The following is a 15,149-nucleotide window of genomic DNA, read 5'->3' as shown; positions in this document are numbered from 1 at the left end:
TTAAATTTAGACTAATGGTGGGAATTGAAGTGGAAAATTATTCTGAAAACTTCCAATATGGCAAGACATTTAGCTGCATCATGATGCTAAGGGCTTGCTATTAAGTGTTCTTTTATTATAGTTCTCTTGTAACAGATTTCTTTTGTTCAGATACAGTTCAAGATTTGTGTTGACTTGCTAAATGTCATGTTTCTCTTTGTTCATTAATTTTGCTTTGAAAAGGTAGAATTCCTTGCCATAATTTTAGTTGTGTTATGTGAGAACTGTTAGTTTTGAAAATACTCAGAACTAAAATTGTCTAGAGCTTCAATTTCCCACTGATAAAGAGATTCAATGGATAAATACTAAAATTCCTTCTACATTAACATTTTATGATATGCTAAAACAGAAAAATAATAGCTTCAAATATTGGAGTGGGTAATGTTGGCTTAGGAGTTTTTCAGAAGTTAGATTTTTTTCTTTAAAGTCTAGCTTGAGTAAATGAAAGTTTAGAGAGGAAAACAGAAGGTCCTAATGTGTACCCTTGGAGACAGTCATGATGGTTCAAGTACTTGGGTTTCTGCCTCTCAAGCGGGAGACCTGGACTGCATTAAAGGTTCCTGGATCCAGTCTGGCCAAGGCACGACTCTTGCAGGCATTTGGAAGTAAACCCGTGGATGAGAGCTATCTTTGACTCTATTTCTGTCTCTTAAATATAAGTGAATCCATCTTTTGAAAGTATATAAAAATTCAACAACTGAAAATGTTAAAAAAAAAGTTCTATTTCTTTGGTAAGAAGCTTGGAGCTGATACAACATGAAAGTGCCTTGGAAAACCCTTGTTATATTGAATGATGATTTTCAGTAAACTTTGTAGCATTAGGCTGAAGAATGCTAAATTTTATATTGGCAACGGATATTGTGGTGCATTGCCAAGTTGGCACAGATCCTCTCTCCCCCTCCTTCCCTGGCTGCTGTGCGTTCTTGCTCCTACTGACCCAGAGCTGTGATTCTCCTTGCGGGCATGCCTCTGTTTTGTTTTCCCTTGCAGAAATCCTTGGGGATTGACATGCACCCAGCAAGGCTGTTAGTGGTGACTGACTGATGCCCACTCGGGGCAGAATCCCAGCACCCTTGTCCTGAGCTGGAAAACATTCTGAAGCACAGTTTACATTCCTGAGTTGTCTGTGCAGTGTTAGGCTGAAGCTACCCTCCGTGGGACTTGAAAATCCCCTCCTTTCTAGGCTTTTTCTGCTTTCCTCACTGCTTCTCCTCCTGGGTTACTGCTGAAGCATTTCCTAGTGAATCATTTTTCCCTGAGTCCTTATCTCAGCACCTGCTTCTACTAGGGATCCTGATTTAAGACCTATTCATAACTAGCCTAGCAGGTTATAGGCAAGGAAACATTGGTTTCACATAAAACGAAACATATGCACTTTGCTTAGATGATCTCACAGGTATCATTGTTGTGGGGAATTTGCCATGAAAGACCACAGAAACCTCAACATGATTATCATGCTGACAATTTTAACATGCAAAGCAAGATTTATTTGAGAGAGAGAGAGAGAGAGAGAGAGAGAGAGAGATCGATCCTGTTATATAGTAACAGGAGGGGGCTCCAAGGAAGAAAATACCTAAGAAAATGCTGGAAGTGGTGTCATTTAAGCACAGTTTTGAGAGAGAAAAAAGCCCTAGAACAGCAGTTAAAGACATAAACTAATTTTTATCTGATTTGCTTAGAATAAAAAGGTTATCAGAAGAGTGTGCATGGCAGCCCCCTTCCAGTCTCAAGATCAGTTGAAATGTCAGGCTCCATCTCCTTTCTTCCTCAAAATAAAAATTCAAAATAATAGAAGTTGACACTTCAATACAGTCAAAGATAATGGGACTTCCTGACCCTTTTTAAATTTCATGGCAAAACTGGAACTCACTGAGATAGAATTCACATCCCCAAAGGGGCTCCAACTAGCAGCCCAGTTACTATTATGGTAAAACTAGAAGCCTGGAGGAACTCCTCTTTCCAAAGGAGGTAAAAATAAAGAGGAAGAAATATATTTTCATCAGGGACCAGAGACCCTAACTACCTATTAGACCATCTGACTCCTCACAACACAATACTATGAATTACAACATCATCTTTAACTGTCTTTATCTGTAAGCAAAATGAGCAGTTGTTCTTAAAATTTCTTCCTGGGGGATAATCATCTGTGGAGTGCCCAAAGCTGAACAAAGCCAAGGCGAACTCCATGCATTCAATGTCTCATCAACCTAAGCTCAGTGTTACAATTTACCAATTTGGAGCCACACACACATGTGTGACATTTGCTGTACCTCTAGAGTCTGCTTATGAAATTGGTTAAGTGTAAGATTGTCAAATGAGATGGTTCCAAGGCGAGAATAAAATGCTTCACGATTTTATTTTCTAGAAAGTGAGTTTGGAAGGAGCAACCTGAGAAATTATATTCAGTCCCACAGTCAGACCATACTTTCCCAAACTCTAGTCCTATTTCAGTGGAGAACAGCCATAGCATCATATAGAAGTTTCACGAGGCTCCTAAAATAACCTTTTCCTTGAGCCTTATGCATCCAGGCATCCAAATAATGTAATGTTTTCACAGTGGGATCCTGCACACTTTGAGTGATGTTGCCATTTGCGACAGTTCTCAGCAGTGCAGCTCTTCCACTCAGTTGCACCCAATTTCACTGATCAGTAGCTCTGGCTTAGCATCACCCTCATATATTCAATAATTCATCTGGCAGGTGCAGAGTATACACATCTAAAAAGGAATTACAACATCTTGGAAGAACAGGCAGTGCTTACTCTTAACTCTCTTGGATTCTGACATTTAATTTTGATATGAGGAGGATCAGTGTTTCCAGCATATTCTGACACCTGAGATATTTATTATTTTTTTCCAAGGGTGAGTTTTATTTTTATACTTTCTCGAAAAATGGTTTCAATCCATAGGTTCCTCTGAAGTACCAAGGAGTCTGACCTAGGCTGTCTGACCTAGATCTGACCAGTCACTGGACCATGTAGTCCAACTTATCAAACAAAGGAAACTGGTTCACTGAAAAAACAGTGAACATTTCCTTTTGCAGAAGTATATGATATTGTATTCAAGCTTGACAGCTGTGACCATATAGTCTTTTAAAAAATCAACTTATTTCAAAATTCTAAATTTACAGAAAAGTTTCAAAGCTACTACAGAGATTTCCCTTAGTCTTCAACCCCCCTCCTCCTCACTTGGACATCTTTTATGTTTATAATATATCTGTCAAAACTAAGGAACTGATGTGAGTATAATACTTATAACTAAGTACCAAGTTTATTTGGATTTCACATTTTCCATAACAGCCCTTTTTCTGTCTTTGGATCCAATTCAGGATCTTCCTTGTTAGTCTTGTTACTGCATATAGATTTTTTTTTAAAGTCTTTTCAGGTGATGTAAATATAAGTCTGTAAGTTTGTAGGGCCAAATAGCCAGAGTTCCAGTCACGACAGAGTGACTCATTAGCTGGGCAAAACTGGCAACCGATTCAACTTTGTAATGCCTCCTATGTAACTAGGGGACACTAATAATCAGATACATTTAGTAATCTCATTTGGTATTGTGTAGATTGAGCAAGTGTATTCATACAAAAAATCCTGAGCAGTACCGAACACATGAGTGTTCATTCTATTGCTATTTTTATGGTTTTATTCACACTGTTACAGGGAAATTGGCACAAAGGATTGAGACTAGCTCAGTTATTACCTCATGAAAAGAAGAATTTCCATGCAGACAATGCAGTCAGCACAAGCAAGAATTATCAAGTCAGGAACCCTCTGCCACAAGCAGACAAGAGGAGGGGCTTTAACAGAGAAGGATCCCAAATTTTAGTCTAAGTGGAATCTCATAAGCACAATTTTGGGGAAAAGAAAGATAAATAGAACAAATGTTAAGAATCAGAGGGTGGAGACAAAACCCATCAAAAGGCCAGAACTGCAGTCCTGACTAGCTTGCCCATGATAAAACAAAAACATCAGAGGGGTGGTATAGGTAACTTCTCATGGTAACTGAAAGCTCAGAAGAGTGGAATTGCTACTTCTTTGCTATTCTGATAAGACTGGAAGACTGGCACTTTTGATCTGGCAAAAGGTATCTCTAGGGTAAAAGCAAGCATTTTGTACCCACTTATAGACTTCACTACTTACTTGCTAGTCTCCTGATAATGGAAACCCAGAGGAATAGGATTGGTAGTTTACATTTCAAAGGTAGTTCTTGGAGAAGTAAGCATCTTGTAGGCTTTCAAAGGAACTCCTCTCTCATCACAACAGGGACCTGACCTTGTCTACCAGTTAGTTCATTTAATTTGCAACACCTTCTCTAAACATCTAGCAAACATATAGCAATTTCTTTTTGGCATGGAAACAGATAATCTCCTTTTAAAAATTCATTTTCTTGAGTAGGTAATCCATGCACACACTGTAAAAACATTCCATCATTCCTAAAGGATGTATATAGTAAAGCTATGTCTCTCTCCTATCTCTTTCCCTCAGTCTATCCACTGCCTCTATCCTCTCCCTCAACCATGAAATTATCACTATTACCCATTCATACACACCTTCCTGAAATGTCCTACACATAGAACTATGTATGTTTTAACATTCTATGTGGCAGAAATTTTTCAAATGTAGTGAATAAAAACGGATGAATATTATGTAGAAGGGAAAAGTTAGGTTTTGCTCATTTTTATTGTGACTAGTATTATACAACATCTGCTCATTTAATACCACAAAAACCATATGTAGTGAGTAGTGTTAGGTTTGGGTGGGTGATTGAGAGTGTGAGAGAGAAACTTTTAGTTCAGGCAAAGGTTTTTATTACTTAGGGGAAAGAGTCTGATGGACCGTTTCCACTTGGAGGGGTGACCCTGTGAGGGAAATGGTCATCCAGGGTTTACAGCACCGGGTTTTTATACATCTTAGGTGTGGGTGATGGGAGAAGGTAGCAGCTCCTGGCTTTGTGCATGTAAATGACCCGTAACAAGTAACCTATAGTGCAGGGTGCTCTTTGTAATAGGCTGAGACAGGACCTGAGTGGTTCCTGGTAGGCAGTCCAGACATTCCTGAAGACATGTGACTGGATGATCCATGGTGGACTCACTCTCACTCTGCCTCAGGCCAGTATCCTGCCCTGTTCAACCTGACAGTAACTGAGGTCTGGAGGAGCTAATTAACAGCCCAGGTTCAATCGGACAGTAAGTGGTAGGGCCAGGATTGCAACTTAGAGTTTTAGAAAAAAATTATCAGTGTGACAGTTTAGACCATAGGAAATGGTGACAGTAAGGCTAGGGCTTCTGAAATACTTCTGGACATGTCCATAACCTGATCTCTGCCATAATCTTGGGTTTTTGCAAATTACTGAAAGGGAAGTGCTTATCTCATTCCAGGATGAGATCTTGCTTTTCTTCTACAGCTCAGGCAGCAAGCTGACTGACTCAGACCGTTTTCTGTAAACAGAATTGGAAGGGTCTTCTGTTCACTACTAGGTGGGATATGACTGTTACTGATTGGATAGTTTAAACTGCCTGATGCTTAAAATAGGTATATGAATTCCACACTACTATAGTTGATTGGCTCATTTGTATTGTGCACTGACATTAGCTTGGTTGATTGAATGATTTGCATCATGTGCCAGTGCTCTCTTAGCTGACTGCATGTTCACTGCTTAAGGACCCCTGGACACAGATGATTGGGGCTGCTCCCCTTCCATGTGTATTGGAATGGGACAGTCCACCAGCTGGCACTGGCCAGAGAACAAAGACTCCTGAGCTTCTGAGTCTGTCTCCAACTCATTCTGGGATAGATTTGGTCAACAATAGATTTTGCAACAATCAGATTTCAAATACATCGGAATTCTTTGAATTCTTTCATGTATTTTATCTTTGCTTCCTCTCCCTCTTGATTTGCCACTGTTTTTATTGATGACTGCCCAGTTTCCATCATAGTTCATCCTACACCTTATCTATCATTTGCAGTTTCCAAAATTCTACTTTGATTGAACCTCTTGCTTGCTCAGAAATTCTTACTGCTTCTTTGTTTTCTCAGAGAATCAGTACAAGCAATTTTCCCTGGTTTCCCTGGCCTTTCAATATTCTGGCTCCTTTTGAACCAGTGTGTCTCATTGCTTACTGTGAGTTTAGCACATTTTATCCCTGATAGCCCCTGATTAATACTTGGAAGTTTCAGACAGTGATAGGTTTAATGTATAAAAGCAACTCAATTAATGGTTTAGTGGAAATAAAGGAATCTTAAAACATTTTCCTTCACAAAGGATAAAGTATTGTAAAATTTCAGCATTTAATGTTGGTGCCTTGGAGTGTGCAAGATTATTTTTCTGTGGCCTATAGTAATTGTGTTCTTTGCAGCTACAGATGAATTATTGCTGGAAAATTAGGGAAGGTTATCAAGCTGTTAGAAATCAAAATTCCCTTCTTGTAGGGTTAGAGTTTGGGACACAGCAGTGTTCATGGATAAAGGCTGCCAAATCTCAGTGCTCTGGCTTCAAAGCGAGCAGACTCCAATGGCTTGGATTGGCCTTGGAAGAAAGAATCTGGCAAGAAGGGAAAATCTACTTTATTTGCAGAATGGAAGTCCACCATCATACACTAAATTGTAGGACTTACTAAGAACTCCCTGCTAGTAGAGAGGAGTTTAAATATTGCCCTGTTTCAGAGGAATCACATCACTGCCTGCCGATCATTTTTTTCCTATTGAGATTTTGGCGAGGGATGTAGGCATAATTTGGCAGAGTTCAGTGATTTGCTGGAAGAACAGATTGCCTTGGCTGGGTGGATGGCCTCCTGTCTAACATGGCTATAATGCCCTGCTTGGTAACATTGCATCCTATCTATGCTTTTCTGTGAGAATGTTCTGAGGCCCTAGACAGCAGGCACCATGTCTTGCTTATCTCTTTATCCTGAGTTCCAAGCACATTTCCTGGAACACAGCAGGCACTAAGGAAATGTTTGGCATATAAGTAGATACAGACAATGTTTGTCCATGAAGAAACTTATGAATATTAGCTTCTTCCAAGCCCAGTGGACTTATACAGGAATTATAGAATATGAAATGAGGATGCCTGGCTCCTGACGTTCCTTACCTATATTCAGGGGCCTCTACTTTATAAATAACTTAAAGGCTGCTACTGATGTCCATGAAGACATCTTTGAGCTCCAGCTGTTCTTGGCATGCCATACATGGATCCGTACTTAGAAGGGTATTTCTGAGCAGAGGAGTTAAAAAACCTTGTGTTTGCTTTAATTTCTGATCATTTTCTTTTTGCTCTCCTGAGCTCACTGGGGAAACTGAGAGAACAGCAACTTCTAAGATATGTAAATAACATTTCTTAGTTACTGTCTTGAGAAATTTTGGAGAGTTAAGACTTGGGAGACTGCAAATGAGTGGAGAACTAGCTAGAGTGGACTCAGTGACAGAGTAGAGGAAATCAGATTTTAGCTGCAGACACAATTTGTGTTTTTCTGTGTTTTACTAGCCTGAGACAGTTCTGAAAGGCTATCCCTGTTCTAGAGCTGCCTGTAGGATTCACTGAAGCCTCTGCTGTGACAGAACTAGTGGCACTCTGGCCAAGCTTCCCTCACAGCTCATGCTCTTTAAATCAATTAAAAACAAAACAAAACAAAACAAAACAAAACAAAACAAAACAAAACAAAACATCTGCATGCAGAGGCCAAGAGCTTAGAGTCTGTTTTCTGAAGATCCTGGGGAAAGTGCTCTTTTTCTTCTCTCTGGCACCTGGAATGTCATGCATTTCCCTTTCCTGTTATCTCAGAGCTGCTCCTTAGCCCAAATATCAATGTAAATGCAGCAAAGGACTCCCTCTCTAGAAGCATTTATTAGTCAGTACAAAAAACAAAAAGACACACCAGGACAAAGTGATACATTGCTTTGTATGAAATTCCAGGCACTGGCAATTCTCAGGAGCAGTCAGTATTTCAAGGTGCTTGAATGGAGGTGGTGCCCCACAGTCTCCTGGTCATGAGGCAACTTCCCAGCAGAAGCTACTGGTTCATCCTGGCCCTGCAACTGGCTCTGCACCTAAGTACTTCAGTCCCACTCCTGGTCTACAATAGAGAGATGCTCAGCTTTTTGCTGCCTGCACTGTGGGGCCTAGGCAGGTTTTCTGCCACTCTGGATTTGAGTATTTTCAAGGTAGACATAGGCCAGTTGTGCAAAGTTAATAAGCTCATCTTGAGCAGACCAACAGTTTCACATATTCAGGTATCAGTCCCTCCTTCGCTGTGCTGGGGACACTTTGTGTACATCCACAGAGTGCTTCATGCTCTATATTTTTATGTTTCTAGTTACCTGTTACTGGATCTTTAGCCTTCTGTGTTTATCAGGGACAGATTCTGTGCCATTGCCATCTCTCCATGCCTGGTTCCTGGCCAGCCTCCTGGCCCACAGCAGTAGCTCAATAACTGAGGGAATCACTTCCTAATGTAAGACACAAAGGGGAACAAAAGTCAAACAAAGAGCTAACACTCGAGTATTTCTTTTTCTTTGAATGAGTCTGTTTATTAATCAAAAATGTAAAGTGATTGAAAAGTAGGTGTGTATTACATAATGTAAAAAAACGATTAGGAGGAAGTCATTATCAGAGTATCTTTAATTCTAGTCTACGGCAGTTTGGTGTTAGGACAGTACCATGCTTTTCATATACTAACTGCACGAATGTCGGTTACATACCCACAAGTTAGGGAGGAAGAAGGAGCATAGATGCACAGATGACCAAAATATAATTCTTTCTGTTGTCAGGGAGAACCAACATTAACAGATCATTCCAGTTTAATAGGACACCTGCCAGAAAAAGATAGGCAAAGAATTAGGGTAATTGACTCAGCATGAAGAAAATGTGAGTTATCAGGAAAGACTTTTTCAGAAGCATAATCACATTTGGTGAGTCTATAATCACATGAAGGAGTTAACCAACCAGGAAGTAAGGGCTAAGAGTGTAGGGAAAATACAAGGAATTCTAATTAAGGAAAAAATTTAAAGGCCTGCATCGTGAAATGCAACGACAGAATGAAAGAATATAAGCAGACTAGGTATCACTTGAGTGTACTCGTAAGTTGCAGTAAGGTTTGAGGTACATTTTATCAAAGACATTTCTTTCAGGTCAAAATATCAAATTAGAATGCATTACTCTGCATGAGATAAAATAAGCCAAAATCTTTAATTTTCAAAACATCTTAATATTTTTATCCACACACCTGATATAATTCAATGCATAGTTCCTAATTAGTAAATAGGAAAACATGAAGTAGATATAAAAACGGCTTGCAGAATAGCTTCAACAATGTGCTTTATATACAATATATTTTAATAATAAGCTTGATGAATTATTTTAAAAGACAAAATATAGTCTTTGAAAAGTATTATGTGTTCCCAGTTTAACCAAAGTGAGATGTATGCATGTGTGTGTATTTTTTTTTCTTTCTTTTTTTTTTTTAAGATTTATTTATTTTACAGAGTCAGATATACAGAGAGGAGGAGACACAGAGAGGAAGATCTTCCGTCCGATGATTCACTCCCCAAGTGAGCTGCAACGGGCTGGTGCTGCGCCAATCCGAAGCCGGGAACCAGGAACCTCTTCCAGGTCTCCCACATGGGTGCAGGGTCCCAAAGCTCTGGGCCGTCCTCAACTGCTTCCCCAGGCCACAAGCAGGGAGCTGGATGGGAAGTGGAGCTGCCGGGAGCCCATATGGCATCCCGGGGCGTTTAAGGCGAGGACTTTAGCCGTTAGGCCACGCCGCTGGGCCCCGTGTATGTATTTTTGTAAGTCCAGAATTACTTGTGTAGCTATTCACAAAATGTTAGTGAAAGACCTTTGTTCTGTACTTGTTTACAGATTATAAAGTGATACAATATTATAAAAGAAAAAGGGTGTGCTATTCATTAGCTTTCTAACATCAAGTCCTTCAAAACAATCCCGGGTCAGAAATTTGTTGGGAAGTGGTTTGGGAAGGACAGAAGCAGGACTGGGCAGAGGGAGAAGGCGGCCGGCAATGCGCTTGTGGTGCCTGTCTAGGCTGGGTTCTGGCGCGGGAAGGACCCTTTAGAGGAGTACAGAGTGCAGGAAGAAAGGCTGGGTTTTGATCCTTCTATCACCCGCATTTGGTCACCTGCTGCCTAAGGCAGCCCAGGTGTGTCAAGAAACATTTATGGAAAGGACTCAAAGCCCACTTCAAAGCCTGGAGTTCCTTCTCCGTGAACGGGGCGCATGTCATTCCTTGTCCCACCCGGCTCCACCTCCTTCAACGTCGGGGGAGAGCTTTCCTAGGGTTCTCCCGCGGCCCTTACCCTGGGCACCCTAACTCAGGGCCCATCCCACCAATGACCCCCGAAGCTTAGTGACTTCTTCTAGTGGGTTCTCACAGTTTTAGGCAGATGTTGCCTCAGTATCCATTTTAAATTCAAATGGAACTTTGCTTACACCAGAAGCAGCCCGTTGGTCACCGTTCACACAGTTTCTGGCTCAAGATGATGGTCAGACATAAGGATCCTGAGGAGAGATTTCTCCCGCCCAGCAGAGTGCGCCCTGAAACCGCCACACCCACTGTCCTCTTCCCTACCTCAGGCAGCGCCTGCGGCTGCGCCACGCATGCGCACAAGCTGGTCCGCTGGCTTCCTGGCGGCTTGCCCCGGCCCTGCATCACCGGCTTCCCTGAGGCCTTCTCCCGCCTTCTCCCGCCTTGGCCGGGGTCCAAAGGTACACATCTTTGAGCCTGTCTCCTGTAGGAGTGTGGAGCGTTACATTTGTACCTTCCTTCTGAAAAATAAGGAGCTATCCCTCGGCCGGGTTTTGCTCAGGACAGGGCCGAACCCACCAGAGAACGGGCTCCCAGCAATGGGGCCCATACATTGGACCTGGGGCAGACAGGAGGATGAATGTGAGCCAGCTTTCGGCGGGAGGGAGCTGCTGGCCACAGTTGGACAGTGAGCTGAGGCTGTCCTGTGAGGCAAAGCCGAATCCTGTGTGAGATGCAAGGTGCACACCGTGCCCTGCTGCTGCCAGCTGCCCCGGAGGCCTTGAAATGCCCCTTGTCCTGTTGGCGGAGCTCCTGCAGGTAAGGCCTGGTGTGAACAGGTGGCAGTTACAGCCTCTGCTGTGAAGTTGCTTAATTAGCTGCAGATTTAGGTAAGCGAGTCTTCTCTGGAAACCGGCTTTGTAGAGCACAGGACACACACATTGCAGGGGTGGGAAGCCACAAGTTACCCAGGCGAAATGATTCAAGTGGCTATTTTACTTCTTGGAGCCCTCAAGAAGTTAATGGAAAATGTGTATTTTATTTATTTTTATTTATTTATTTTTAAAGATTTACTTATTTTCATTACAAAGTCGCATATACAGAGAGGAGGAGCCCGATGATTCACTCCCCAAGTGAGCCGCAACAGCCGGTGCTGTGCCGATCCCAAAGCTTTGGGCCGTCCTTGACTGCTTTCCCAGGCCACAAGCAGGGAGCTGGATGGGAAGTGGAGCTGCCGGGATTAGAACCGGCACCCACATGGGATCCCGGGGCGTTCAAGGCGAGGACTTTAGCCACTAGGCCACACCGCCAGGCCCGGAAAATGTGTATTATAGAAAGCAAGGATTTCAAAAAGCTTTCACACTAGAAGTTTATTTTTAAATTATTCTTTCCATGAAGTTTTTGAAGAGCCCTCATCTTCTGTCTGTTGGAGGCACATTAGACAGTTGTTATTAAGTAGGATGTCACCCTGTCTTTACAGGATTGTATCATCTGCCAATTGGTTCCTTCTATGCCAGGCTGGGTTGTGAGGGAGCAGTGGTCCAAAATGTGATACAACCAGCAAATTCTGTTTGCGAATGTTCACTTATCTCATTCTTTTGATATAAGTAAATTTGTTGGTCCAGGTTTACATTACAAATTTAATATCATACATTCTACTGATATGATAATCTACTTATATATAGATGCATGTCCAGGGTAAGATAAGTATTCAAGAGTTTTGAATGTACTGATCATACACCCCCAACCAAGTTTAGAGTGCCAAGACTTACAAATCAGTAACACAATCTTGATGCAAAAAGATGTTTGGATTAAGAATGAAAACCCCCTCAGGGGCTGGCATTGTGGCATAGCAAGTCCAACTGCTGCTTGAAATGCTGGCATCTCACATTGGAGTGTCAATTCCAGTCCCGGAGGCTCTGCCTCTTATCCAGCTTCCTGACTCCTTGAGTGTTTTGTTGTAGTTTCACAAAGCCTTGAATAGATGCTTTTCCTGGAATGCATTTACAAAATGCCTTGACTTTTACTTCTCTCTTTTCCTCTTAAGTCATTAAAATGTCCATTCCGGGCCCAGCGGCGTGGCCTAGCGGCTAAAGTCCTCGCCTTGAAAGCCCCGGGATCCCATATGGGCGCCGGTTCTAATCCCGGCAGCTCCACTTCCCATCCAGCTCCCTGCTTGTGGCCTGGGAAAGCAGTCAAGGACGGCCCAATGCATTGGGACCCTGCACCCATGTGGGAGACCCGGAAGAGGTTCCTGGTTCCCGGCTTTGGATCGGCGCGCATTGACCCATTGCGGCTCACTTGGGGAGTGAATCATCGGACTGAAGATCTTCCTCTCTGTCTCTCCTCCTCTCTGTATATCTGGCTGTAATAAAATGAATAAATCTTAAAAAAAAAAAAGAGGAGGTGGTGGGATTGTGTGTGAATATAATTAAAAAAAAATAAAATGTCCATTCCTGTGTTATTAGTAAAAATGTCAAACTTGGTTAAACATCTTGCCTAGCCCAAGCTTGTCTGAGAGGAGGAAATAAGCAGTTAGAGAAAGGGGCTGTTGTTTGCTCTGGTTTTTTGGTGCGTCTTTTTCTCCTTCAACCATCTTGTTAAACTGCAGTTTCTGAAACCCTAAGGTGGGCGTGGCGAGAAGAGATAAAGTGTAATAAATTCTTGCCTAACCCAGACTGACGTAAGCGGGAGTCACACTTTTTGGGCAGGGGTTTAGGCAGGGGCGTTGGCTTGTTCTTTAGATTATTTTGGTAGTCTAACCCCTGCATCTGTTTTGCTCCTAGTAGCCTGTTTCCCACAGTGCTTTTGGTATGGGTAAGATGTTCTTCTTGGTTTCTTACCACGTCTTCCTCTGCTCATGGCCATGCAGTGGTACCTCCAGCTTTTCTCTGCTGAGATCTGCTTACAGTTCCAGGTGATTCAGGCAGGATCTGGTACATTCCAATGCTGACTGCCTATTTTGTTCTTTTTCTGTCCCTCTCCCTCCCCCTCATTAGAATCATGTCCTCACAGATTCTGAGACTACTGACTGACCAATGTAACTTTCTTTGATCCATTTGTCAGTAGCTCTTGGCAAATCCAAGTGGTGACCTTCAGATTTCTTGCTGGCTGGACTAGCAGCAGTCTGTTATGTTCTCTAGCTATGGGGAACTTGTGAGCTCTCCAAGTGGTCTTCTTGAAGCCCTCTCTAGTAGTCTTGAGGAAAAAGAGCTGGGATATTGATATACAGATTATACACTGCAAAAAAAACATGCCTTCATTATTTTTCTTTTGCATTTATTCAAGTATTTTTATAGCTGGAGAAACCAGCTAACTGTTGCAAAATGGACTTTTTATCTTGTAAGTCTTGTGTGGTTGTTTTTCTTTGGTATAGGGCATCTATTGTCTTTAAGTATAAACAAAAATTTATCAAAGAAGAGTACATTTTAATAGTTTGTTATCCTATATGCCAGGCACTGACTTTAGATTTACATGAATTAATTTTTTAAACCATTGAAAAATCTAGTGATGAAGAAATGAGTTAGAAAAAAGCTAAGTGATTTGCCAAATTTCATTCAGCTGGCAAGTGGCAGAGCCAAAGCTTAAACTCAGATCATTATATCTGGAACCCATGCTGTTAATCACTGCTATGCTTTTCATAAATGAGGCACAGTATGCACTCTTGGAAATTGACAATCTGGTGGGGAGGAAATGCAAACTAAATAACTATATAAAACACAAAGTAGTGAAATAGGCATATCAAAATTCTAGGCAGGTTTAAAAGGAAGCAAAAGAAGTTTTTGGAGAGGAATTTGGCCTTTAAAAATGGAGAGAAACTCTGCTGGTTGATAGGGCAAAGGTATTGGTTCCATGGTCTGGCAAAGTGACATCAAAGTGGGAGTCAGCTTGGGAATCAAAAAATCCAGTTTGACTAGGGTAGGGAAAAGTTTGTAAAGTTGTGGGCAATGAGACTGAAGAGGTTGCAGGTTTACTGTAATCTTACATGTCAGGAGGAGGATTGTATCTGATTTGAAGGGTCTTGGGAAGCCACTCAATGTGACGAAAGAAATCAGAGATGAGTAACAAGAGGTACAGGAGCCCCCATGGAGACAGATGGGAAGGGTCAAGGCAGCTGCCTCTCAATGTGATGGGAGTTAGCAGAGTCAGGTGGAAAGAGGAGCAGGGCCCTTTGGAGACGGCTGATGGGCTGGCAGGACTGAAGGTGCTGCTGGGTTCCTGGGAGAATCGGTTGATGCCTAGGAAATGGGTATTGCAGGAGCCTTCTTCTCCTCTTCTACATTTTGGATAAATAGGTTGAATTGTGATTTTGCATGAGTGCTTATATGCTAAGAAGAGCTGGAAGCACATATTTAATTTCCCAAATAAAATCTTATCACACAGATCTTTAAGATCTGTCCCCCACCGGTGGTTTTCTCTATCAGATTCCTTGGAAGGGAACTGTCTTGATTGTTGAATAGCCATTGTACAGCACGGTGGCAGGCATATATTAGGTCAGTACAAGCGACCATCTGCACTTACCCTTCTGCAAATAGATGTGTACTTTGGTCCCCCTGGAACACATGGGCATGAGTGAGCCATCAAGGCAGTTTCTTCTGAAAGACGTAAAACTGACTCGCAACTTGGTCGTCTGTGTAAGCAGGATCAGCATCGCTTGGAACAAGATGGTATCTCCGAGAAGGATCTGGCCCATCACTGTTAGATGACCTCTGTTGCATCACAGGTCAGAAGGAGAGGGGAGCACTCCTGACTTTCTGGAACCTATTTAGAATATAAACAAGTTGCAAACAATTAACCACAAGACCACCAGCCAGCTGCAGAGATACTGGGTGTGATCCGTTTGGAGCCATGGAT

The 15,149-nt window shown here is 42.1% G+C and overlaps 1 long non-coding RNA gene across 1 annotated transcript; it reads right to left on the bottom strand.

The window, feature by feature from the left end:
* Positions 1-6,444: 6,444 nt before the first annotated feature.
* LOC131481654 (uncharacterized) lies at positions 6,445-10,555 on the bottom strand. Its single transcript, XR_009246479.1, has 4 exons — positions 10,481-10,555; positions 8,734-8,844; positions 8,353-8,481; positions 6,445-6,577 (listed from the first exon to the last, which is right to left on the bottom strand). It is a non-coding gene; the product is annotated as an uncharacterized LOC131481654 (long non-coding RNA).
* Between the last annotated feature and the right edge of the window lie 4,594 nt (positions 10,556-15,149).

Source organism: Ochotona princeps, chromosome 13 (assembly GCF_030435755.1).
Source record: "Ochotona princeps isolate mOchPri1 chromosome 13, mOchPri1.hap1, whole genome shotgun sequence".
NCBI classification, from domain to species: Eukaryota; Metazoa; Chordata; class Mammalia; order Lagomorpha; family Ochotonidae; genus Ochotona; species Ochotona princeps.
The sequence above is the reverse complement of the archived record's forward strand: the minus strand, read 5'-3'. Positions and strand labels throughout refer to the sequence as shown.